The sequence below is a fragment of the Drosophila virilis genome, chromosome X (assembly GCF_030788295.1).
Source record: "Drosophila virilis strain 15010-1051.87 chromosome X, Dvir_AGI_RSII-ME, whole genome shotgun sequence".
Taxonomy (NCBI): Eukaryota; Metazoa; Arthropoda; class Insecta; order Diptera; family Drosophilidae; genus Drosophila; species Drosophila virilis.
This window is the reverse complement of record NC_091543.1, coordinates 9847117-9874612: the sequence shown is the minus strand read 5'-3', so window position 1 is coordinate 9874612 and position 27496 is coordinate 9847117. Positions and strand designations below refer to the sequence as shown.

The window sequence follows — 27496 nt, the reverse complement described above, 5'->3', positions numbered from 1 at the left end:
CCTTTTAACTGAATATTCAGAATCCAGACCAATGCACAGTGCCGAAAATTCCAATCACATAAGAAATCCTGTTCAAACTTAAAGAGCTACAGTTGTAATTTCAAAAATATATTCCAAAATATGCACAATTCTGGTTTATAAGGAAAGACTTGGTTGGATCTTCACGGTTTGATCTCCACATTAATAAGATAGATATGCCTGGCACATAATTTTCTTCTTAATTCTATACATATTTTTATAAGAATACTTTGCAAGAAAATCTGAAAGTATTGCAATCGGCTTTTAACAATTGAAAACCTTCAGAAGAATGAATAAAACTGCAAAATTTAAATCGAGCTGTCAAACCAATAAATTCAATGCTAGACAGTTATAAGATTGATGGTTTGGCAGGCTGATCAAATTGCCTAATCCGTATAATGAAACAAGGAAATCAACGAAGGAAATCAATCAGAAAAAGCCAGTACATTTTAAGACCGTACTTTACAGCACTGTTTTCTTCTTATCTATTTGTTCTCTTCTGTTTTGTAATAGTGCTGCACAACGTGTTATAGGTTCTTCGCTGGAGCAACTGTTGAAAGTTGAGCACACAAGGCTGCACACACGCCGGGCAGGTCTGTTTCCATATACGAGTACATATATTGGACTGGCCACCGAAGACAAAGGCGCTGCTGGCCATGGGCTCTGGACAAACAACGGCAGTTGCACAAAAGCAACGCAGGCGGTGGCAACAACAAAAACAACAACAACAACAACAATAGCAATAAAAACAATAACAAGAACAACAACAACATCAAATGTCGAGGACATTCACAATGACAGCAAATGTCAAACAGTAACTTCCCCATGGCGCATGGATCCAGTCTGTTAAGTGCAACTTACAAGCACACACATACACACACACACATACACACACACATATACACATACACACATGGTCAGCTGCAGTGTGGGTGAGGGGAGTGTTGTGTTCCAGCTCCTGTCCGCCCGACTGCCATCTTTGTTAGCAGCTCGTATGTCGGCAAGACAAAGCGATTTGGTGCAAGAATTTGCAGTTGGCACCAAAGCAAATACATGAATGCTTAGTGTTGCACGCTAGGGTATACACGACTGCCAGATGCCCTCTAGTAAGTAGGCGGATTAAATTTTTTGATATTTCTGTAAGAGGCATTTTTAAACCCAATCCCATTTCGCGAGTGTAGCTAACATTTCACCTGTTTTTTAGAAATATTCACGACTCCTAGATACCTCCGGTTACTGTAAGAGTTCAGAACGTGAAACAATTGAATATTACTATTGCAGGCATTTATATAAAACTTCTTTAGCTAATGTTTTGGAGGCGTAAGCTCAACTGATACAATACAATCTAAAACCAACTCTGAGGTTTTTGCTTAAAGCACATCAAAGCCATTTTCTAGCTCACACTAAATCATATACACCAGCTCCTTTAATCGCTTTGACTTCACTTAAGCAATTGATTAAATAGAACGTTTTTTGAATGGATAACCGGTTTATTGATTCAAGTTAATGTCCAATCTTGCTTTGCCGTCAATATGAGAGAATTCGAGCTATTTAATGAAGAAATGTGGCTGTTGGCATATTTAAGAGTCGACACCCTCGTGTGTGTGTTCTTGAATCAATTCATTTACTCATTCAATCAATCATTCATTAGAATCAGGCTCGTTATCACAATTCCTCAGGCACACTCAACTATCCAAGTGAAGAAATATTTGGATTGGCTTGAAATTCCGAACGCATTGCGAGCAGTTGACGTCGCATATTTTGCGGGAAACTGTTCGGATAAAAGGCAGAGGGAAGTGCCTGATTCCAATCCCTGTGCACATTGCGCTGGCATCCCAACAATGTCGGGCACTACGCGCGGTAGGCGACTGGCTGAGAGAGAGAGAAAAAAAAATGGGCCAATCAGCAGGTGAGTGGCGGTCAGGGTAGGGCAGGGCAGTGGTGGCCAGACAGATGAACAGACAGATAAATAGATAAATGGATGGAAGGCTCGATGGATGGATGAAAGGTTGGCAGGACACAAAGCAAGGGAGCAGGCAGGTGTCGCACATTTTGCCGTCATGTTTTGTTGTTGTTTATTTGTTGCTGGAAACTTGTTACATTTAATTATGGGCTATTTGTATAAAGCTCTTGAGCAAACACGTTCCGAATAGCATACACAGAGACAGAGAGAGAGAGAGAGAGAGAGAGAGTGAGAGACAGAGAGAGAGAGAGAGACAAGCGACAAAAGTGTCAATATTGAGCCGCAGGTGGCGCTGCTGTGTTGCCCGCCGCTGTCATATGGCTGACAAAACGCAAATGCAAACAGAAGCCGACGAGAACGCAAATGCGGCTTCGCATCCAAAAGCACGCTAACAACAACTACCCCAGACCAGCTCCCTAGCTGTGCCTGCCACCCTGCCGCATGCCCCCATGCCTACTGCCTCCTGTCAAAAACCAACTTATGCCCAGCTTCAACAGCCCCCCTGCCGCCCCCTCTGTCCCATTCCCTTCACCCTGGCAGACCAGACGACCTCAACGAATGTGGCCAACTGTTGAATGGTAACAATTTTGGGCGCTTGCCAAATTTGTGCTGCTGCTTTCGTTGTCGTACTTTGCATTTGATTTCTTATACCCTTGAACACATTGCAAATCGGCTTTATAGACTTGTGCGAACGTATGTAACATTCAGGCAGAGCCATCTCCGATCCCATAAAGTAGAGTCGATAAAGTCGAATGAGCCAAGTCTCGGGTTTATTTCCATGGATCGTTTTCATGCAATCGATAAGAATCGATATCGAATTCAGCATGTGTTAATGTTAATGCTTTTTGCAATTATTTTTAATGATGCCGCTTATTCGTTTACTCATTAAATGGAAAAAAAGGTACAGGCGAAAGCCCTGCAAATTTATATACGCATCTGTGTGTTTGTGTGCACATATTATTGCCTCAGCTTGCATGCATTAATGAGCCCAAAAACACATATACATTTTCTAGTTAAATCAACTTAATGCGCACATATGTGCAGCATCAGTTGGTATAATCGATGCTTTTCTCTTAATTATACGCTGAAACCATTGCAAACTCCATTAAAACTGGTTAGAAGGGGCTTAATTGGGCCTTCCATGGCCCGAGCGGATCAGGTTTCTTTGTTTTCGCTCCGGGGCTCATGTGTTTTTGGTAGAAGTTTCTAATGCAGCTCCTTGGGACTGGCCGTCTAGAAGACATCCAGTACCCAGAGCCGAGCTGCCGTAATAAACATTTTAGCTTACACACACGCACACACACACACACACACACACTTGCTGCAAGTTGCGCCAGAGGCAGTGCTTCTTCTTATTTTAGCTTTATAATAGGGAAAATGCGTTGCTCATTATTTTCGGTTTTTTTTTTCCACATTTTATGTTATTTTCAGGGCTTGAATATGGCGTTCGAAAAGTTTTCGTCTTTGCCATTAAATTTTAGTTTCTTGTAGTTTAAGGGCAAACCGGGAGAGGTATCCAAAGCGTGTCTATGTCCTATTTATAGGCTTAAAAAATGGCGAGTGTTTTTCGTGCATCATACGAGAGAATTTATATTCTATATTCCGATTTTCAAGTCTTTTCGATTTTCAAGTACTATGCCAAATTCAGAAAGTGTATTAATTTCTTCTTTTCATAATTATTATAATTATTGTTATTTTTTTTTTGGTATATATACATAGGTATATACATAGGTGAGCGTATATAAAAATACTTAGAATACGGAAGTCGCAGTGCCAATTAACAAATTTTACCAGCTGTCTCTTAAGATAAACACGAAGCCTATTTAAAGTTTGCGATAATTTCCGACTGCGCTTAAAGTGACGGAACGATTCACGCATTGATTGTTAAAAGCTACAAAGCATATGTTGAAAGCGTTAATTTCGCCTAAAGGTGACGGCTGGAGGGCGAGGGCGAGGGCGAGGGCGTGTCGGCCCTGGCAATGTGCAGGTGATTTAAATGCATCAATTGTGCAGCCTACTTTTAGGCAAAGCACCCGCATGAGCTAAACTCATATAAAAGCAACACTTTTGACACACTCAGACAAAAGCGAACATGGAATACCCTTAACTAAATATTATCGAAAGAGCTGAGCAAAATCTCATTCACATGAGAGAGACAGAGCGAGAGAGAGGACAGAAGAGTATGAGTAAGAAGGGGAAAGAATAGAGTAGAGATTGAGTAGAACGATAGTAAAGATAGAGGGCGAGAGAGATAATTTAAAGCCTAACCAATAAATGTGGCTAAATGGTGTGAAAGGCGTTTAAGCGTTACATGGTAAGCCATTTAATTACGCTGCCTGATTTAAGGGTATTCTTTTTTTAAAAATTAGAACAGAAAAAAAAAAAACTTAAATTGCGGCTGCGGCAGCGACGTCGACACACATTTTGCGGTTGATATGAATATCGATTCGGCCCGTTTAACTGTGCCAGCACATGGCTGCGAGTGTATGTCTATGTGTGTGTGTGTGTGTATGTGTGTGTGTGTGTGTGTGTGTGTTTATGTGTTGGTATGTAAGCTAGAACTTTGTATAAATTTATGTGCACAACAATGTTTATGTTGTTGAATAAACGAGCAGTTTTGCATATGCGGCCAGAGGAACCGTGAAACCGGCTACTGTGCGAGCGTGTGTCTCTGTGTGTGATAGTGTGTGTGTGTGTGTGTGTGCCTAAGTCTGTGTGTGAGTGCATGTGTGTGTGTATGTAATGGCAGGATGCAACATGAAAATGGCGTGCGGTCGGCAACGTTTTATTTGCTAGCTGTGAATGTGTTTGTGTGTGTGCGTGTATGTGTAAGCTGACTGGCTACGCTAATACCCTACCAGGGCGTATTTTAGTTTTGCAACGAAATTTGTGCAAGCTATGTATATTATAATATTATTTTCGAAGCATCCAAATTCATTAAGTATTAGTATTAAATACGAAATACTTTAGATTCATAAATTCAAATATAGCCTGCAAGGGTATTAAATATTCGGCAATTCACAGCCTGCTGCTACATTCTAGTTTTCTTTTTCCATACTTTACAGCTTGTGTGTGTCTGTGTAAGGGCTGCATTGTGCATTTGCTTAAAATAGAAATATGCCAGACACTCACGCACAGAACACTCCCGCACCCACAGCCACACCCACACCCACACCCACAGAGGCACACACACAGTCACCCTGAAAAAATATTGAATTCAAGAGCGGAAATCGCTTAAGCGCCACCCCATCACATCCTGGCCTCAGCTATTCTTAGTCCTGGCTAACCTGCAACTAATTAAATGCATTTTTCGGCACTTTTATGGCACTTGTTAACACACAGTGCTGTGCATATGTATGACAACAGTGCTTGAGCCTTGCGATATGATAAAGAAGAGCAACAAAAACGACAACAACAACAACATTTGGCTATTTCTATTCAAATGGTTGCAAAACGGTCCTGAATGGAATTTGAATGGTTCAAAGGAGAGAAATTTAATGCATGAGCTTTGGCATTGGCTTCCAAATTGGTTTTCATTTTGTTGAGGGCATCGTATATCTATCTATAGGACTATGTGTAATTCCTTTAAATAGCCTTGAAGTACATACCATACATGTTATTTGTGCTTCTGTCAGCCATGTGCACTCCCTCAATGTTACAACAATTTAGTTCTGTTTTATCAGCTTTGTTCTAAGAAAACGAGATGTTTAACATTCGAATAGTCCTTGATAATAATCGAAATATGGGTTACAGTAAATTACTTTCAAGTATGCTGAGTTGCTTAGACATGAACAGAACAGGTCGAAATCGAAAACTATAGGTGCTAGGGACTTCAAGTCTGTATGAAATAATCGATAGCTCGCTTTGATTCTAGAAAACCAATTGATAATTAATATACAAATTGTATTCTTCTTTTTCAAGTTCAGGTACGTATTTTTGTTGCTGTTTTTTTTTTTTTTAAAAGAACTCAAAATCGACTATCATCGAAGTATAATATAATACATAATTTTTTTAAGAGTGCTGCCTTGATTTCTGGCCCGCGCTTAAATTCATACCTTATTCGGTTCTTGGTACAGGATATCTTTCCATCGAGCACTTTCGAATGGATAAAACGAATTGTTTTCTTTTACATGGAATAAATATGCAAGTGTTGGAGAAGTGTAAAATCGAGTGCTTTGTTATGTGTCTAGATAAAATAATCATTTATAAAGAGTAATGTCGGGAACTTTAAAACTAAACATTGCAAGAAAATGAAATTGAAGCTCGAACTTGTAAATTGCAACAATTCGCCAAAATGGGTTAAATTGTACGCGTTTTCGAATGAGTGTTTGAAGCGTTCTTGATTTTTAAGCATCTTAGCAACACTGAACACTAGTGCTGTCTGATGCTTTGACAGTACGTGAAGGCGACACACGCACTAACGCACACACTACAATATTTGGACCCTCAATAGAGACATTGGCGTTCAATCAAACTAAACGCAAACAAGCCCAGAGACAGATAAAAAAAAAAATATGTTGACCGAGGAACAGACAGGGAGAGAGCGAGAAAAAGAGCGAAAGCGCGTGTTTAAAAGCAAAGCCAACGAGCCGTATAAAATAAACACAAACGAACGGACGACGCAAGCAGGATGTTAGCGAAAAGGCGACTGGAGGTATGGTTAAAAGACGCGATACCGGGTGCAGGACACAGAGATGTCAAACGGACGACGCCCGGGCAAAGTTACTTAAGCAACTGATTTTCAGATTTGTCAATCTCTGTGCCAGTGTGTGTGTGGGTTTTTAATTTCTATTTCATGTCAATAATGTGCTGCTGATGATGCTATGGCTGAAGTGAGTGTGTGAGTGCGTGAGTGTGCATGTGTGTGTCTTGGGGTATTCGTTGCCTTTGTTTGCCTGTGTGTGTGGGTCACCTGTCTCAGCTGGCTGCAGACATGGCAAGGGTGCGTAGCGGAGGGTGGCATCATTCATCATTCAAGCTAGTTGTAAGTAATGTTACCCACAGGATCCTTTGCCGCTTATTAAGGTGATAAATCAAAAGTCCTAGCTGGCACCTCCAAGCTGCCTCCCACGCAGCTCTTAACCGCTTCTGCTTTTTTGCCAAGCAGCGACAGGAGCGACGGACAGCGAGCGCCAGTGTAGAAGAGCGCAAGAGCGTCGTCCCTTTTGCTTGCTTTGCATTTGTCAGACACACATTTTCCATTTTCCATTTGCCACTTGCCATTTGCCATTTTCCACCTATGCAGCGCATTAGTTTTAGTTTCTTATATGCCTGGCAAGGGGTATTCTAATTTTGCCTCTTAACTTGTAATGTATGTAACATATGTATTCGCGAGCAGCAGGCATGTTCGACTGTCTTCTGTTTCGAATCAGCTCTTTTTGTTAGAAAACTATTCAAGTTGTTTGTAATATTTAAACCAGTTTTCATGCGTACACCGATGTATGATCAGAAATATATTCCAAGGGTATTTGATTTCCGGCAAAACGTGGATACCTTCACTTAGTAATATTTTTGCTCACCTTTTTCAACACATTCTTTTTGTTTTGTTGCCCTCATGTGGCTTCAATATGGAAAATACGGCTAGGGAGGTGTGATTTGGGGCTCTGCACGCAATGTTAATTTTGTGGCGCAATCCCTGACAATCTATAAATAAGTCGAGTAAACAAGCAACGCCTCTGGCAGCTGGCTGCTCCACATGGACACACACGTGTGTGGTTTCTATCCTGTTCTGATTCTCGGGTCACAATTCGCAGTTAAGTCGTGAACATAGCTAATTAACAACAGTGGTGGCTGCAGCTCAACACGCAATTAGCAGCAATAGTTCCGGTCTCTTCGGGCCTTATGATAACAGCTCACTGTCCACTGTCCGCTAGATGGCGCTGTCTGCAAAAATAGGTGCAAGCAACTTTTTGCACTCCTTCCCACTCTCTCTCATCTCTTATCTCGCTTCTGTGCGTCAAGGGAAGCGTGTAGAAACTTATGCAATTTTACAAACTATAAACTAGTGTTGGGAAATGTGTTTCATAATTGCGCTAAAGTTGTGGTAAACATTAATCAAGCTACAAACTTTATATTTTATATGAAAATCTATAAAAACAAAAATGTTGATGCCACCGACAATTGTCTAAAATGTACTTTTCTTTTAAATTTGGATATTACAATATTTTATTACTGAGACAACGTGTAATAAAGGTGAAAAGTTCTAGGCCTAATTGAAAGATTTGAGCATATAAAAGATTTGAATGAAATCTAACTGAAATATAACTTTAACAAGAAAAACCAGCTTAACCGGCAAATTGCAAAGTTCAATTAAAAGGTTCAAATTAAAAAAATAAGAAAATTTGCATTTCAGCTGGAAGAGTTTGCATGAAATTATGGCTATGGGTTTAATTTTCATAGCCAGATTTACGGCCAGAGAATTTATAGATAGAGTAAAAAAATTGTAAAACATTATTACGCTGTGTTAACGATGAATAATTTCGTTGCATGCATAAACTTCGTTTGAATAATGACAAATAAAAATATTTTCATGATAAAATTGCACGGCAAAATAAAATGAGTTTTTATTCATTTTTTGTTTTGCAATAATGCGATCGAATTGGATGAGTTTCGAATGAAATATGTATTAAACTCAGCAACGTTTAATTGTATGTAACTTTTTTTTTCAGCAAACAAACATTGACATCTAATTGGATGCTTTTAAACACTGCTTTCGCCCGCCTATGCGGTTCTCAAGCTATGCTGTTAAGCTCTGGCTTTATTTTTGAGCATTTTCATTGTCGCTTTCACATATGAAATGAATTTACAGCTAATCCAAGTAAATGTGCAACTAAACTTTCAATTAAATAAAACGAAAATTAATCAAAAAGACAAAGTGAGGGTCGTTGATGGATACATCGGTTACATAAGCTGAGCGAAAAGGTGGCTACGAAAGGGGCTTCACAAATAAACATAAGATACAGGCACACACACATACACTGAGAAATGGTATGTGGTCAACGTGTCAACGTGGCAAAACAAATGATGATAGCTGTGAGTCAAATGAAATGTCCGCAAGATAAACAACAGCAACAACAAAAGTATAAAAAAATAAAAATAAATAGACAAGAGGCAAAAGAAAACGTATAAAAATAAAAATAACAGTTGACAATTTTGTTGTTTGTGTGCAAAGAAAAATTGAGCTGCTGCCTGCAAATAAAGACAATATTTGCCAGCAGATAACACACCCACACACATGAGTATACCAAGCGCAAGTCTTGTCGCCACCCAAAAATAAGAAACTAACCTGAAGGTTAAACCACAAGGCACATATGTAATATCCAATATTTGTCAGCAGTAAGCGAAATATCTTCAAATTGATATGCTACTTAGAAAATTAGTAAAATTACTTTAACAAGTTTTTCAACACTGTGTTATTAACAGGTAATTAAGTATTACACTTTCATGTCCCAATACGATGAAAGTCAAAGAGGAAAAAGTTGTAAAATTTTTGTTGTCGTCAAGAAAAAAACTTTTCAGCTGTGACATTTACCGTACAGTGTTGCAAAACAAGCAAAAGTTGCGGCAACAGCTCACTTCAATGGTCGACAAATGGAACTCCAACAAGACTTTCAAATTAAACAACCAGACAGAGCAGTCATTTATTTTAATTTCAAAGCGAAAAGTATAATTATATTATACTTTTGTGCATACCAACACTATACAAAATGATCATTGAGTTCGATAGTGTGGGTAAGTACATGAAATCTTAAATGGAAGCAAAACGTTCGCGTTGGAAACTTTTTAAAGAACACTATTCTGTTTTTTTTTTTCGGAAATATAAGTATATATATTTTGTGCGATCATTGTTTTATCGATATGTTTGTTGCGATATGTTCGTTAGTGAACTCAAAACTGTTTTTACACGTTGAACTTGTTGCTCCACATATGTAGAACAGCTCTTAACTGGAAGATGCAAATATGGAAAGCTGTCTTAATTAGTCGAATTCTCTTTCACAGAGTTTATTATGTGTCTTGAAACTTGGTATATTAATTACCACAGTTTTAGAGCAAGAGGAACTAAACACGATATGAAGACTTCCACTAAAAACCTATTAAAAGAAAGAATTCAACCAGAAGAGCTGCATTTAAAAATAAATTTAGTGAATAGCTAGTTGAAAGCTTGTATTTGACTATGATTGAGTATTACAATTGCTTAACTTGAGCAAGTTAAGCTAGATGTAGATTTCGGGTACATAAAATATTAAGCATACGTAATGTTAAGAGGTAACTATTAACTTTGCACACAAATTAACGCAGCTAGAGGTTGCATATATTGCATTTTACTGGCCGTGTGCAGCCATGTCCGCAATTGGGCCACAGTGTAACCGCAGTGCGCTCCTGTAGACAGCAGCTGGCTTCCTGTCGCTCAGCTAGGTCAAAATGTATTTACCAAGGACGCAGGGTCGGACGTTGTGACCACCATGCAAACATTCGGCCTAATCAAAAGTCACAAACAGTCACACGCACACACACAAGCACACACACACACACACACACACACACACACACACACACACACACACACACACACACACACACAAACACACACAAACACACACACTCAAACACGCATGCAAACACACACACAAATAGACACAAACATACACACACATACAGGAAGGCAAGTGGGCAACTTCTTGGCCAAAAAGCAAGCCGAGTAAACAAAACGAAAACTATTTGTTTGACAGCCTCACATTGTGTATGTTAGTGTGTATGTGTGTGTGTATGTGTGTGTGTGTGTGTATGTGTGTGCGAGTCCAAGTGGAACTCTGTGTTAGAATGTGTGTGCTCTCTGGCATTTCGGGCCCATAACCAGCTTCCATTTGCAAGCCCATTCTCTGAGTGACTTCATGCTTGCTGCTCTGTCAGCCAATTTGACAGTTACCAGTTACAACATTGTTACATTTGCACACGAAAATACACCCACACACATGCCCATGCCGACACACACTTGCACAGGCACACGCAGACATACATGTAAATTTGCACAAATTGCGTATGTGGGAACGTTCAACATGGATTATTGTTTGAATTCCTTTTAAATGCTGCCTGATTTCTTATTGGGCCAATTGCAGGAATGTACAGAAAAGTGTGTTGGGAAACACCATTTTTTGTGGTGTTTATGATGCTCAGCACATAAATGCGTTGGCGTCGACGCCCTACAACACTTATTACAAAGAATCAAGCGAAAGAAGATCTGGGATTGGGTTTTGTAAAAACAGCGCTGTGTCTGGACGCTTTACAACACTTAGGCAATTGAAATGTAAAAGAAGCATATGTAGTATTCAGCATGAATTTTAATTGAATTGAAAAGGTAAGAGAAAGGCGCGTTTAACATCCCTGAATATCTGTTATTTGCTACCGATTTAAGAATTGGTAGAGTAAGATATAAAAATAAATAATAGAGCATATAGTTGAATACTTTTGAAATGATCTCCACTTTCTAAAATATGATAGACATAACTTTTATTAGCTTTTTTTTCGTAATGAGCCCTGAAAACATAAGAAAGCTGTGGATCTCGCTAGTAAATCATTTGATTAAGCATTGTAGTTATGAAAACCTATTCACAAGGCAGTTTTAAGTAATATTTACCCACTAAACAACAATTTAAATACTTGTAAATTGACATGCGTGCTAGAGAAAAAAACTGACAGGTACACAGGTTCGACGACGTAAACAATTCAAATATTAATAATTTGGTTTTCTCCAAACACTTAATAATATTGAGACATTTTACAACACTTATTTTGTTAAGAACTGCACAGGTATATGTAGGGCAAGAGATCCATCAAAAGACTTTTAAGTAAAGATATGGCATGCACAAATAGCAGACACATGGATAATGCTTAAATCAAAACTCTGAGTTCAAGCATAAATCATGTTTTCTGGCCAATTTGTTCTGAGACAACACAGAATTCTGACCACACACAAAACGGGACACAGAACGGAAGTGCAAAAAACATTAAAAGGAAAACCAAGCACATACACACACAGACGCAGACGCAGATAGTCCGTGTTGGAGCTGCTGAGCGAGACTGAGCGCCCAGTACTAGGGATTTCATGTCCATGCAGTTGACAGTTAATGGTCTAATGAAATGTCGTTGAGTTATCGCAGCTGCTTACCTGCTTCATCCAAGTCACTCACAATGCCTCTCCGGGCCATACAATTAATGGCCATACCAGAAAGTGTGTGTATGTGTGTGTGTGTGTGGATGTGGCAGTTGCCGCCCATGTCATGCATATTGCAGGAGCAGCGCCAGACGAACTGACTGCACCCAGTTGCAGTGCGAGCGAGCGGAAGGCACAGGCATAGATCGAGATACAAGACACAAATATAGATACAAATTCAGATACCTATATATATATATATATTCTATATTTTAATATATATACATATATATATACATATATATATATATCCATTAGTGTCGCAAATAGTCATCCAAAGTTCATATCACAATTGTGCGGGTCGCCAGTGTTAAAGCAACTTTTGCTGGCGCGGAAATCACAGACAATCGACGACTGGCCCATTGGCGGGCACTACACAGGAAAGGGTGGAATGAAGGGGAGAGGCGGGAGCGGCGGGCGGACGGGGACCAACAAGGTGGTTTAGAAAGCATTCAGTCAAGCGGAAACGCGTGGCGATTTAAATAACCTTTCAGCTGCGTTGAGTGATGGATAATATTATAGGTCTTAAGTTGAAAATTTACAAATCCAGCAGCAAAGTCAAAGCTTAACTCAAGTGCGAGTTGATGGGCTTTAAGTGGCGAGCCAGCAATTAGTGCCACGGCATTACAGGCATAAATTGGATGAAAAAATAAAACTCTTAGCCGTTTTCCACAATTTCTGTTATAGTTACGCATCGCTGTGCGTCAGAAGTGCGCTCTGAGAATACAACTCTTGAGTATGCGGCAAAGAGTTGGCTAAGATCAAGTTTCCACTGAACAAAAGCTTAGGATCTCAAGATTTTGGGAAATTAAGCTTGAATAATAGGATTTAATAAAATTGTTTGAATATTCAAATTATGCACAAATTGAATAAAGTAAAAGTACAGTGCGATTCATAACATAAGTACGTAAGCAGTACTGTTAATAAGCTTAACATTTAATAATAACAAAGCGATAACATAACGATAACAGCGTGATAAATAAACAACTAACAGTCGAAGAACTTAACTAAATTGCTTTGAAAAGGTTTTATACGTTATGTGCTATTCAAAGCATGTTTGTGCCATGTTAAATAAAGTAACATTGAGTAATATCCGAGCGTTATCATAACGATAACAGAGGTTAAATATACAATTAACAGTCGTAAAGTTTAACTGAAATGGTATGAGAAGCAATTGCTGCTCGATTGCAACTAATAACATTTGCTACCATAAGCTATATGATTGATAAAAATTCTTAGATACATAAGATTATTGTTAATTATCAGAAAGCCTTAAACGATAAATGTTAAGAGCTACAGACTAACATTTGTTCTGTTATTAACTGTCACTGAAATATTTACTTCATTTGCCGTGCAACCAGAGAGACCCGCTACACTTGACATATTCAATTAATAATTTCATTTCCTTGCCACATTTTAATGCAAATATTATATTCATTATTTAAGAAGGCAAATAATAAATAAATATCTATATAAAAATGTTTAAAAACTTGAAGAGGCGAAAAAACAAGGCAAAAGCAAAGGCAAAGGCAATGTAAATAAATCAGTTTGGCTGCCATTGGCAGACCGAAATATTTTAAATAACAGAACAGAAATGGGAAACGTTTATCGTGTGCGCCGCGTCAGATATATTTCCGATATATAAATACATAAAATAAAAGCCAATTAAATTTTGCGCTGAGGCGACTTTGACAGCTCGACAAAGTTAGAGGCCAACAAATTTACATAACTGATTAAAAACTTTTGCTTTCATTGCCTCCATTTGCTATTTGAAGAGGACGAACCTGCCCAAATGCTGAGAACACCTACAGAGCCGCACACACAGCCACACATCTGTACAACCACCCGTACCCGTACACCCACACACACAAAAAAAGCCAAAGGTACAAAAAGAGAAAATGTCAATGTGAAAAGTGTGAAAACACAAATCTCAACTTTCAGTTTAACTAGTTTGGCCGGAATGGATTTTATTGGGGTTCAGAATTGAATTATTATTTTTAAATTTTCCCATTGCATTTGTCTAGTATCGATTTCCAATCAGTGTCAACTGGTATATCCGTAAAAGTTTCTGACACTTGTGTGGGCAACAGCTCAACTAGTTCCTGGAATGGAATCAATATTAATAAGTGCTAAAAAATGCCCTTGCATATTGCATATCTATATGGGGAAATTCGTATAGATATTCGAAATAATTGATAACAATTTTATTTAACAGTCGGTGTCAAATGTTCAATAACTTTTCAAAGAGAAGAATTAGAAAAAGAAGGCTAACTATATTAATTCGTTTTGAGATTAACCGGGCTTGGTTTAAGTACGATGCACATAGAAGAATTCAAAAAGGAAGAAGACAGATTAAAGTGACTAACTGCAACAATTCGCTTAAACAAAGGAGAAAATAAGAAGAAAGGCTGATTAACGTACTATGATGCTTCGATTGTACAGCTACCGCGCAACCTTTACGAACAATGTTCAAAGAAGAATAAAAATAATAAGCTAGATAAACGTGTCATAAAAACCCGTTATTTTCTATTTTACATTTACCTACATAAAGAAGAATTGGCCGAATCAAAAAACTAATGTTTATCTTTATCATATGTGTTGAAAAATGTTTAAGAGTTACGCACAACGCAGAATTTAAGATGCGAACTCAAAGAGTACATACTGAGCTACAAAACATTGTTTAAATATTAATCATTTATTTATTTTTGTTAAGCCAAGCTTAATTATCTTTAATTAAACTGACAGAAGTCCACAGTTTAAGCAGAATCAAGATGTCGACCGAGCGTGGCCGAGCATAGTTGACTAAACAGCGAGAAAATTCCATAATTACGAGCATACAAGAAGAGTAAGCAAAATAATTTGCAGTAAATCAAGAAAGGAGCTTATTAAAAGTCAGATATTCCAATTAAATTAAATAAAAGCGTTCATGAATCAATGAACGAATAAATTAATGAATATTCCGTTCAGCTGCTGTTGATTGTGAAAGGACGAATTCCGTTCGCATAGCTGAAATTGGAATGTTGACTGATTTTTCAGCAGCTATTTTACAGCTTGACATACACACACACACACACACACACACACAGACACACAGAAGGACATTAACTCTATAATCAGTCCGGAAAGCAATATCCGACTGTAAAGCTGAATTAGTTAAGGAGCAAAGTTGCTTTCCCCATTTTTGGCCTGAAAGACTTTTCACTGGCCGCGTTGTCATGCTTTCAATTCAGTTCCGAGCACAAGAACCCGCTAAGAAGATATTGTTAATAATGCTAAGAGCACTTAGGCGAAATATGCTCAGCTGATGGACAGGTTTGGCCCGGTTTCCGTTTTTTGGGGCTATCGAATGGCATTGAAAAGGGGGGATAAATGAGTGCAAGTCGTAAACCAAGCGCTGGCTAACTAATTTTGGAATAGATTGAACTCTAGCAGCGCCAATGCGGCGGTGTGCTCGAATAGCAGCTACCCTAGACAGCAGCTTTCCCAACTTAAACAGAGTATATCAGCAGTTAGTCATGTTTCAAATCAATCCACATCAATCAGAAGAGTTTTCCTTAGTCATGAGGCATGCAACCGATATACCCAACGGCGAGCTGTGCGTGCATCCATCTAGCTGCCGCTTACTGCGGCCCACGAGTGGCATTCATTGCCAGCTTATGCATGAGTCTCAGTTGCCAAGTTGTCGCCTCGAGGAGATGCCGGAACGTGCTCCAAGAATGCAGTTTCGCTCAGCTGAATCAATGGCTCAATCCCGTTTAGCGGCTGCAGCCGTTAAAAGCCCAGACGAGAGGGAAAAGAGAAAGTACAACAAAAAAAAAAAAATGGCATGCGAAGCGGAAATAAGAAGAGCAACTGCAGCCATAAAAAAGGCAGTTGTAGTGGTGTTGGAACAGTTGTAAGCTGATGACAGCGACAAAGAGGAACGCGGCAGGAAGAAGGGCCGCGGGCTGGGTGGAGCGTGTAGCAAGTAGTGTTGAGACGATGCTTCAGGCAGTCGGATTGAGGCTGGGGCTTGGTTTCTGCACCCTGGTCCTTGGGGCTGCGACTGGGGCGCCACCCGCCCCCGACGAGTAACGCAAAATGTAATTGAATTTCTGTTGACAGATTTTAACGCACAATATCCTGCAGCGACATTGTCACTGCAAAAGGGCAGCAATAAGCCGAGGAACAACAAACAGGAAGACAAAAGAAAACGAAGAATAAAAATTCTAAGGCAGATAAAGAGCGATAACAAAAAAATTAAAAAAAAAAATATTAAAAACAAAACATAATAATAAGAAAGAACGATTAGCTGGGGCATGCCGAAGATCAAATACCCTTGACGACACATGGCCGAGAAAGACGGTTGACCGAAAGCTATATTTCCATTCAATTGTTCCTATATAATGTTGTCGCCCGATTTTTTAATAGTTCTGCAGATACGGAAGTAGTAAAGTGTATTCCAAATTCTTTTTCTATACTTACATATGTCGCGACAAAATTTGTATACCCCTAGAAGTATATCAAGAGAAGGAAACAAAACAGATGCAGCTTAAGAGCAGGGCAAAAGCAGCGTCTGTAGCCGCAAAAAACAATTTAGCTCAAGACTGGGACATGTTGTAGGCGTGGCAGCAGCTAGTTTTGCAATTCAATTAAAGCCCAAACACGCACACACACACACACACACGCACAGTGGGCGCTGTTACCTCAGCCTTGGGTCAAATAAAGCGCTTTTTCTTGTAACCTCAAATGGGCTGCTCTCGGCTGCTGCTCTTATGATGTGCGTACAGCTGTTTATGATGCAGCAATAACTGAATGATTGACTGACTGACTGACTGGCTGACTGACTGATTGACTGATGTACACCCAACACACTCACACACATACACACATACGCCAATGGTGCTGTGCGTTTAATGCACTTACATGAAAAACCAATTCGCTCAGCAGCAGCTGCAAATGCTAAATACTTCAGGCGAGCGTGATCAACTAGAAAATACCCTTTGATCGAAACGTAAAGTACTTTTGCACACGTGCTTCCAGCTGTGAATTTTATTTTCATTGCGCCTTAGGGAATCTACTTGCCAGTTGAAATATCATTACTTCGATTGATCAAGAATTTACATGTATACACAGATATTTATAATACACCCCGGATATAAAAAGTCCCTATTAAATGGCTAGAAAACGTATGGGGAAATCTTGTGTACCTTAACTATAAAGCAAACCCTTTTAAACTATCTGCATACCCTGCAAAAACTAGCTGAAATATTCATAAAAACTCTACTGTAAATTATCAATAATACAAAAGTTATTGTTAAAACTTCCAACTCCTTACTCTGCACAATTGGACAAGTGAAATTCACTCTAAACTAAACTAAATCAAACTCTAAGTTCCTTCTAAATATATATCTGTACGTATACCTCTGCATATATGGCTGAGGAGGCGTGGCAGAGCGACGCCCGATTAATACATCACTTTCACGGCTTCAAATCAGTCAACGGCTTCTCGTCAAAAGCGTTATCATGCGGCGCAAATTCCACCAGCTTCTGCAGCCGATCATCCTTCAGCGATGGCAGCTCATCCTTCAGCTCTTTGGCCGGTAGCGGACTGGTGGTCGGGGCGGAGCAGTAGGGACAACGATTGCGAGTGCCATTGAGCAAGATATTCGAACCAGTTGGCGTCAGAGGGGGCGTTGCAGCTGCATCTTCAATTGCTGCGGCATCGGCATCAGCTTTTAATTGGCACAGCCAACGATAGGTGGCATAGCTGAACAGCATGACGGCCAGGAGGAGGCGACCGTTGCCCGACCATCGGTATAGGGTGCAATCGAGCAGCCAGACAGAGCTGTCCCAGAGGCGCAACAGTGCCACATGTTGCAGCAGCATCAAGGCCAGGGTCATCTTCAATGAATTGGGCCAAATGGCATGCCAGAAACTTAACGATTGCCCCTCCAGCGTACGCTGGCGACTCGAGGGTCGCATCAACAGCAATAGCACTGCACAGATATACAAGCCCGAGCTTAGATCCGGGTGATGTGTGTTCAATGGATGCCATATAAAGCCACCAAAGTGGAGCACCATAGCCAGGCTCAGAGTGGCCATAAAATCAACTGTATCCACACGCAACAGCTGTAGGATCCATTTAATCAGCTCCATTCCGATGCGGTTCAAATGCGTTTGGTGTAACCCTCGAAAGTTTAGTATGATAAGATATATGAGCTCCTACCAAAAATGATTAAAACGAAACAAATTTAAGATAAGTCTAATTGGGTTGAACTGTAAACTGGGATTTCAAGTATTTGAATGCTCTAAAAGCAACCTGAGTTGCCAAGCTGTGTATGCTAAAAGTTTTAAAAGCCTATTCTGTCTTTTATTTTTCTTTTTTTTTTTTTAACTAGAACAGATTTAAATTGTTCAGCTCATCATCGGCATCAAATTCGTCTTTTTCGGTTTGTCTCGACCTTAGCTAATCGCTCGAACCTCTGCGAGAACTTGTTTTAAAATCTTTTGTGACATCAGAGCAGCTACAATCTCTTTTGTAAAGGACACTTAACAACTAGAAGAGTATATACAAGTTCAGGATACCCCATTTCTCGTATGCAGGGTATCAGCCTAGGGCTGTGATGCTCAGTTGGCGAAGGTGTATTGAATCTGTGGCCCAATGGCAAAGCTCATCCAGGCAAACAAAAGCTATAAAATCAAGCTGCATTTGGCATATGATGGGCGAGCGTATGTGTGTGCGTGTGTGTGTGTGTGGGTGCAGCAATTTCCCTCTGAAGAGATGCGGAAATGCGACGTTGAAATCTATAGGAAAAAGGCAGGCAGGACAATGGCAAAGATAAAGATAAAGCCACCAATAAGCGAGGGCCGATTGAACGCAGCGGGTCAACTCGATTTGGAATCAGTCTCCCGCTGTGCAACCAGTCTACAAAATGGCGGATATACTGCATCCACAAAAGAATGGGTGGCTGGCTGGCTGGCTGGGTGGCTGGCCGTTGCTGGTAGAGAGTTAAGAGGTTTGCGGTGCGACCGACATGGTCTTAAATGAACCACAAAATGATGTGCAGCAAGTCGGCAGCGGCTTTTACACCACTCCAGCTGTGCGCTGTAGCTCTGCGAGAAAAAGGATACCAGAAAAACAGAAAAAAAAATACAAATAAATAGTCTTAGTCGGAAGTGCTTCACTAGCTTTCACCCTGCACCCAGAGACGGACTGCCGTCAATACCATTTCTATGGAAAGAGATATTTTGGGTATACTTTATCTAGTTTATCTAGCTTTTAAGGGCTGCGAGATGCGCTCAGAACCAGAATTTCGATTTCGATGTGCAAAAACTTTTTCTAGCAGATAGTCTACAGGCAGTCGAACATGGCCAGATTGGTTCGGCTGTTAATGCTTCCAGCATATGTATATATATACTTCGGAAGCTTCTGAAATATTAAATAATTTCGGCATGTTTTTGGATAATAAACTATAATAAGCTTTCTATGACAATCCTGTGCATTGATTCGTAATAAAATAATTGCTGTTGAATTTCAATTGTTCAGAATTGAAAGGCCCACGTTGTGTGCCATACCTATACATAATTTATTTTAAAACCAAGAGAAAATAAACACAAAAATTGTGTAAAAAAGTTGTTCAGAGTTAATTGGGCGAAGCTAATATAAAAATAACAACAGGGCCAGCTTTTTGAGAGGTTTTCTACTTATTTTTTTCTTCTTTTTTTTTTGTTTTGTTTACAACTTTTTGTTCTACTAGAGGTTTTTTCTGCGTCTTTATTTAGGGCCCTCTTTAGATTTTGTTTTTTTTTTTTTTTTTTTTTTTTTTTTGGTAAACTCTAGCATATTATCTGAGCGAAATGAAAAGTGAAACAAAATAAAGAGAAAGGGGCTTGTCAAAAAGTTGGGTAGGAATTCCTCAACTCTGAATACTCTTACATAGTAGATTTTAAGTTATTTAAAGACAGTTGCAGGGTCAACTTTGGGCTAACAAATATGTTAAATATTGATAAAAGAAAAATCTATTAAATGAAAGCTTATATCTATGTGAAATACAATTTTTTAATTCAATATTGGACTGCTCTCTGTTAGGGTATTCAACTACAAAAGACACCTCCCAGTTGTGGTTTCATATGAGAACCTGTGTGGTGCTCCGCCTGTCGTGTGGTGCTCTTTGCTTTTGAAGCAGTGTGTGTCTCCATTACTTAGTGCCCCACAGCGATGTGTCCCGTGTGTGTGTGAGGCACTTGAGAAAGGTCAGTTTTAGTGTCATGGGAAATTGTTATCCTTATTACACACTTAAGCGCTTTACTGTGTGGTTGTGTGTGCGTGTGTTTGTGTGTTGTGTATACGCGTATGTGCAACTGTGAGGGTTGCGGTCAGAGAGTTTAAGAAACAAGGCAAATTATACAGCCGAGCATTTTATTTCATTTCAGCAGGAATTATCATTTTCACATACTCAGGTAAGGCGTAGAAGAAGAACTACAACAACAATAGCAACAATGCCCACTAGTGGGTCTTAAGTATTTAAGAGCAACTCTTATAATCGATTTGAATAAAAGAAATATCTTAAGCAATCTTACCCAAACTTTATTAACTGAAGGCCAAAGCAAAGCTTTAAATGTTGTTTTATTGCCCTGTTACCCTTGAAGTGGCGTAAAAGAGGACAATCAGTGAGTTATTATAGTGAACTATGAGACTAAAATTTAAAGTGGGAAATTATGGAGATGTGAGTGAAAACATAATAATAGTAAATTAATAATAGTAATTATTGGTAACTATCGGACTACCATTCAGTGTTGGGAAATTGGAGAGTAACTATCGAACTACTATTTGATAATGGCAAATGATTGAGTCATTATTGAAAACTATGAAACTTCTATTTAACAGAGGGAAATTTTTGTGAAATAGTCGGGAACTAATGGAGTAATTATCGGGAACTATTGGAATACTGTTTAATAGTGGAAAATTATTGACTAATTGTTGAATATCAACCGACTATTTTAAACAGCGGGAAATTATTGAGTCATGGTCGGGAACTATCGGACTACTATTTAATATTGGGACGTTCTTGGTTGTACTTATCAAGAACTTTTATTAAATAGTGGGACTTTATTAAATAATGGGGATAAATTGAGTAATTATCGGAAAATATCGGACTACTATATAATAGAGCGTAAGCTATCGGCAATAATCAGAGCACAATTGAAAAGTGGGAAATTAAGAAGCCATTATCGGGAACTATCGAACAACTTTTTAATGGTGGGAAATTATTGAGTAATTATCGAGATATTAACAAACTTATAAGTATTACAATTATGATCATGAGCATTACATTTATTATTATGATTCTTATTTGTAAGATCATTTTGTGTTTTTTTGTATGCGGTATTACGGCTTGTTTTAAATGTTGCCCACCTTGTATCGACACTTTAAGCTCCCGACAGCTGCGCTTTAATTAAAATCCATATGGCATATGCAAATACAGTCCCATAATTGGCTGCTGTTTGTCGTTTCTTTGTGCGGTGCAGTCTTTAGTTTTTCACTCCTTTTCCCAAGCTAAGCGAATATAAATATTTTTATTATTTATATTATTTTGCAACAAACTCAAATGAGAGCTGCGCAAATTGCTTTTTGCCAAACGAACTGATGGAATGAATAAAAAACTCCACTCAAATGCACACACACACACACACACACACAAACAACACACACACTGGCAAAATTGGTATTAAAATATTGAATGAAAAAATGGCAACCGCAGTTTTATAAAATAAATGCAAACTGCAATCGCAAATGCCATTTTTTGTACCATAATAATAATAGCACTCTGTGCCTTTTTGTTCGCAGCCAGATTCATTTTCTCCACAAAATTGCCATTTAAATACGAGGTAAGGGTGCTGTAGAGAAGAATGCTAGACTAGCAGCTACCCTGCATCTGGGTGACAACTATCCAAATTCAAATGTCGCTCACATTCTAAGCTCTCAAGTATTTCACTTACATCCTTGTTGAATTTATCTTATGTATTTATTTGATTGACAACGCATCCGTATATACATATAATATCCATTTATACTCAAGCATTGAAGCTTTGAAGTAAGTTCTTGACGGCCCACGATCAAAATTACAGCTTTTTAAATTTGGCGTAATATTCTTATCTATTTACATCAACTTAAAAGAAAGAATAACCATTTGCCACATAAAGCGTAATATGAAAAAATACTTGAATAAACAAAAGCGCTTTGCCTGGAAACCAGAAAGTTAGACTTTGAAGATAAATTTCCTGTAGCTATTCAGCATTTTGTAGGAAAAACTGATAATCAGACGCTTTCCTTTCTAAATGGCTTTGCATGGCGAGCACAATAGGCGCTGCCAAAGCAGCTTGTTTTTGTCTGGCGTCAAACCAACTCTATGCTTGACTATCGCCAAATCAACTGCCTGGCGATATGTAGTCACAATGTTCACAGGACATTCATAAATAGTGTTTCAACTGTGTGCAAAATGTTTGCGTTGTGGAACTGAAAACAAATTCGATATAATTTTTGGTCAATTTTATAATATCAAATATCATATACCGAAATGTGCGGATGTATTTATTTACATATATACCAGATATAAGTGGGCCACTAGATAGCTCTTGGATATAAATATATACATATATAGAGTTTTCTACATATCTGGCCGCAGTCAAGAGCAGGCAGCGGCTTTCAAAAGCCACAAGAAGCTGAAAGAGGGCAAGCTAAAAAGAAAAGGGAAACAACAATCCTGAGAACGCTTAAACTTGGCAAAAAGACACATGAATGCGTGTGTATGTATGTGTGTGTGTGTGTGTGTCTTGTACATATGTATTAAGGCTTTTGTATATGTCCGTTTGAATTAATATTACAATGTCCTAAGGTTTATTTGGCTTGATATTCCTTTTTATCTTTATATGTATTTATATAAAATACATATATATAAATATAAATATATATACATATATATTTTTTTTTGTTGGTCTGTCATTTCTTTGTTGCCCCAACCCTGCACCCCTAAACGCCCTTGCTTTGCCCGTTGCTGTTGCTGATTTTGATTTTGATTCCGATTCGGGGTTTCGCTTTTGGCTGTTTGCTATTTATGCTGTACGGCATTGTTGCTGTTTTTATTTTATTTTTGCCATATTAAAAATTCATATAAAATGTAAAACGAAAATCCTCAAGACAATCATAAAAACTCACGCACACCACTCAAAAAAAAAAAAAGAAAGAAAGGATTTTGTACACACACGCATGTACGCATGTATATATATATAAATATATATATATACCCTGCACTCATGGAATATGGGCGAAAATGGTATACTGGTATTGTGCTTATGTATGTAACAGGCAGAAGAAGGCATCTTCGATCCTGTATAATGCTTCAACTTTTAATCAGCATCAACAGACTAGGCCATCTTGCTGCAAACGTTCGTCTGTCTGTGTCCTTCTAGAAAATTATAAGATCTATGAACTTTTTATTTTGAAGCCAGTTCAAGCTTGTTGTAAGTCCTCGATAACTTGTGCAATTTTCTTGGAATCAATAAGATTGGGTATCGAAATCCTGTGGTTTGAATACCAAATGTAAGTATTAGACTCTGTTATAGATTCCAAAGGCAGATGCCTGCAACCTGGCCTTAAGATGTGTTTTTAAAACCCTTACATATATTTGCAAGTCATCTGCAGACCCACAAAACTTCCAAAAGATCAGACAATAAACATCTAAGTTAAGCCAGAATGCATTTTCCATGCACAGTGAAGAAGCACAGTCACGCACGCCCGACTAGAAAAAGTGAACTTGTTTTAGATTTTATTTCTTTGCTTTTGCATACAGCTCTGGCATAATAGAGTTGAGGCGTAAAACGTTTGCAAATAAATATCAAATATGAATTCAGCTTGAAATCCACTCACAGCTTTTGGTTTCCGGCACTTGTTTCACTTGATTTCGATTTAAATTTTGTGCTATGCATTCATTTATTTATTCATTTATTTATACGTCTTGTGCACAAATCAAAGCTCGTTACAAATGCTTGACTGCCTCCGATGCTCATACATGTCAAATACATATTACGCATTTCACGAATTTGCACTTGTTTAAAGCCTTCAGTCTCGAAATTAACCAATGCCCCAGCAAAGAGTCAAAATTCTATTTATTTGATATACACACAAGTTTTATCACGGGCACAAATCTTATCAAATTTCTCATACAGACATTTACATAAATGTATTTATATATATATATATAGAGAGAGAGAGATAAATATTAAAAATATTTGAATATATTTTTTTTATTCCTTTTGTCCTTCATTGTAAAGGAAGCTGGAATTTCTTTAAATATTTTGTTATTGTTATTTTATTTAATTGGGCAAATAGAGTTGAATGCAATATCGCCTAAGTCTTGACTTATAAGTACCCACATACCAAATTGCATTCGTGTAAATCGGTTAGTCTTTTATTTCAAGCGAAATTTAGCTCAGAGAAGAAAGAAACTTGAAAGAAAAGATCTATATATGGAATAATGCTGTACCATCTCTTGGTGCTGACTTTGTTTGAGCTGTTTTGATTCACTTTCGACTTCCTTTTCGTCGCTTGCTTTAGTTTGACTTGATTAAGGTGCTGGCCCAGTTAAGTAGGCAACGAATTTAAATACGGAAGGTAGCTGAGAAGGGGCTGCTTAAAACAAGTGAAATCAATTAGCACCTGTGTGTTTTTGGCCAAAGCAGATTTCTGGCATTTGGGTTGCTGTATTGTCAACGGCCACTCGAGCTCATAAAAATTCTAAAAACAATAAATGTCAATTTTGCAGCGCAACTAATTTGCCGAAATTGCCTGCTGTCGCCTGTTGTCGTCATTGCTGCTGTTGCTGTTTTTGTTGTTGTCCCTGCCTGTGGCAAGCATGAAACAACGCCGCAGGCGACAACAGCCATGCACACACACACACACACACAGACAGGGCAAGTGAGGCAGCAAGACTTAGAGAAAGGCAAGCGAAAAAGTAAAACAAGTTGAAGAATTTTTAGCTACAAATTACCGAAGATTGAATACCCTTGCAGACATATGGCTGTATCTTGACAAAAATACTTTCGACTGATCCATCCGATGGAGCTATATGTGGATGTGGATATGCTTTTGTCCATGTGTGTTACGTTCAGATAAGTTACCTGATAAATAAAAACGTTTTACAAACAAGAAATGGACCCTGAACTTATATGCTATAGCAGTCCGATCCGGCATACTCTTTACAACAGCAAGACATACCTATGCAAAGTTTCTTAGGGACATCTTTGAAGCTTACAACGGGCCAGACAGGGGCAGAAACGAACGTAGCTACAGCGACTTGGCTGCCGATACTGATCCGAAGCTCTATGTGCTCCTATGAAGTAGCACATTTGATGACCAAATGAAAGAGCCCTCTGCTTGGGCATAATCATAAACAAGTAGCTGACAGCGCGACGACAACAATGAGCCAAACCTGACAACCCTGCCGCTCCTGTTTGGGCTGTTCTGCTGGCCAACGGCAAGGACATGACTTAACGATATTTAATGTCAATTTGTAGGCGAACGATTTTAATTTGTAGCCCCCTAAAACTTGTTTATAAGATTTACATACTATTAATCCATAAAATTGTTTCCGTTCAACGCAACGCAACGAAACGGAACGTTTGGCAACCCTGTCTGCAAACCCAGCACAATGTTATTTGCATAACTGTACTTAGGTTCAAGTTCAAGTGTTGGACAGCTTCTGTTTCCATTGAGTAACCGAGTCGCAAATTACATTTGCACTTCTGGTGTTGGTCTGGGGAAATGGCATTAGAATGTAATTTTCTAGCACCGAAAATCGAGTTTCAGTTTTCGGCTCTGGCATCGGCTCATCACACATGTTGGCCAGGTCCGGCTTTTGGGCGCCGTCAATTCAATTTGGCAGTTCATCTGCGTAGCTGCATGCATTTCTAAATGACTCAACAATGCGTGGCAAGCTCCAGAGACCTTTGCAGCTTGCCTAGCTGTTCGCTTTTATGTGTACGTAGCCTCAATGTTCAGTTTATTTACAATTCGGTGCTCTGTTTGTTGTTGGAGCGCAACTCTATGGTTTCGTTTGACCGAGCACACAGTTTGTTGGCTAGAACAAAGGTTTTTCTGTTCTCCTTGTTCACTTCATATAGATATTACATCAAGATCCTTGTACACTTTCAGTTTGATTTCATATAAACTGAAGTTATTTTTTTTATTTCATTTACTTTGACGACTTCAGTTAGTTGAATTTAATCAAAAAATATGCTGCCTAACTACATTGTCATATGGACGCAAATAATCAGTTTACTTTTAAGGTCATCTCCAAGGAAGCAACTCAAATTTTCAGTTGTAGTACACCTCCATGGTCTATATTTTGATTAGTTTTCTGAACGTTTTCAATATTCTTCGTAGTCACTTTAAGGTATACCAACTTTTGGTCGCCTTTTTACATAGTGAGACATTTCCCGACTCAGTCTACTTGTTCTTTAACATTATGGACTCAGAACTTTTTGTGATATTTGTATATCAGTTTTAATATGCCTTCATGCTTACTTTATAGCTTATTTGTGTTTACATTATTTTATTATCGCTTGCATTAATTTTCATGTTCACATCAGTTATTATAGCAGCTTCTACCCACCGAAGCATCACCAGGGTCACTTTCTGACATGGTTTAACATGTTTGTTTGCTCGCAAAACATTTCGTTGTAGGCACTTTTTTACAAAGTAAAACATTTCTTCAATAATTATTTGTGCTTTCTTGTACTTCAACTTCATAGCCTGAGAAGCTTTTCGAGATATTGGTATAACATCCATGTTCATTTAATTGCATGTTCTGTTGATACTGTCGTTAAAATAATCACATTTTGCAGGGCATCCATTGCTTTAATTTGGCTTTCTTTCCGCTTGGTTTACAGTGGCAAGTGCTCCATGATCACTTCATAAGCGCAGTCATTCGTGCACTCATTCTTATTTAGCCCACAATTTCTGTGCAGTCGCCTTCAGGTTGTAGCTACGACAAGACTTTTGTGGCATGTGGCACACATGTCCTTCATGGAATTTCCAGTTGAATATTTCAAAGTTGGTTGAAACGCTTGTTAATTGTGCTTCTGCACTTGCCTCGTTCTTGTGGTTTTTGTGTGTAATTAATTACGTTTGAAGCACAATTTGCAGTAAACGAGAGTCCGACCCGGCTTTGCTCGGTTAATGCATGCAGTTTATGCCGCTTCCAAATTGACAGTTAGATAATGGGCAACGGCCACGCAATCATGATCATAATAAAACTGGATGCACA

General features: G+C 38.7%; 1 protein-coding gene across 1 annotated transcript in view; it reads right to left on the bottom strand.

Annotated features, from left to right (window-relative positions):
* Pde9 (phosphodiesterase 9) overlaps nt 1-27496 on the bottom strand; it is a 158720-nt gene that overhangs the window by 57519 nt on the left and 73705 nt on the right. The window lies entirely within an intron of this gene.